Consider the following 1,400-nt stretch of genomic DNA (forward strand, 5'->3'; position numbering starts at 1 on the left):
TATATTCTCGTGTGATGAATATTTGAATCACTTTTTTTCTTTGTGTCTATTTTAAAAAAAAAATCACAAAATAAAATAAAAAAATGAAAATGTAATCAATTAAAATTTTTAACTATAATAAAAATAATCAATTAAATAATATAATCAATATATAATAAAAATAAAAATATTGACATAAATATTTAAACAGAAAAAATATGCTTAAAACTTGTTGATAGATGCATCTTGATTCATGTTTTTGAATTGGTTTTCTTTTATATATCCATTTAAAAGATGACTTAATCATTATTTTTGAATATGTAAATAGAAAAAAAGTAGTTAATTAGGTTTTATATATTTTATCTTTTTATAGAATAAAATAATTAAGTGATGGTTTCAGTGGCTAAGAGAAGGGGGGTTGAATCTTAGCCACCTTTTTACGATGCTAACACTTGCTGACCTTCAGAGAAGATTTTTCTGTTTTTGCTCGTCACTGGACACGAGCAACTTTGTTTTGTCTCGTCCCTTGCCACGAGACTTTTCTTTTTGTCTCGTCACTTGGCACGAGATAATTCTGGTTTTTGCTCCTGTGTAGTAGAAAACAGAAATGGAGTAGAAAGGAGAAGAAGATTGTACCCAGATATATCCTGGTTCGACTGCTAAGTGCAGTGCAGCCTACATCCAGTCTCCATCACAAACATGATGGAATTTCACTATAATCAATCTGATTACAACTTGTAAAGTGCTAACCCAACTTACAAGGGGATTCCCACAGAATCATAAAACACAACATAGATGAACAAAGGACCTCTAAGACATCTATGGCTTTTTCCTTTAATTTTGCACTCTCTGCCTTTTTCCGCTCTATGGCTTTTTCGTACAAACCTCACTTGTTTGCCTTTTTTCCATGAGACTCAAGACATGACAAAATTAAACAGAAAAATACTAAACTGAATACATTGAAGGAGAAGAGAAAACTGTTAGCTCAGGTAGCTCTGAGAACTCTGTGCCTTGCACTCTCAAATTTTCTCCTTGCTTCAAACAGTGGTTGTTCTCCCTTTTTAAAGAAGAGGAAAGCCTCCACACTTGAAGCCAAAACCGAACCAACTTCTTCTTCCTTCAACAACACAGAACCGGTTCGGCCACACAGAGAGAGAAGAGATAACCATGCATTAACCAACATGCAATTACCTCTAGTCCTTCCTTGATCATCACTCTTCATCAATCCGGGCACTCCATCCTTGGCTTCCTTTCCAAGATGGATTTCTGGCCCTTGATGCTTCATGATGATGATGACTTCATCTGCTTCAATCTCTGCCTTCAACCATCACTTCGCCACTCTAGCTACTCCCTGTGGTGGTTGAGCAGAATCAAAGACAAGCCATGCTTCAAGAATCTCCCTTGCTGGCCGAATCTTCATC

Source organism: Arachis hypogaea, chromosome 1 (genome assembly GCF_003086295.3).
Source record: "Arachis hypogaea cultivar Tifrunner chromosome 1, arahy.Tifrunner.gnm2.J5K5, whole genome shotgun sequence".
Taxonomy (NCBI): Eukaryota; Viridiplantae; Streptophyta; class Magnoliopsida; order Fabales; family Fabaceae; genus Arachis; species Arachis hypogaea.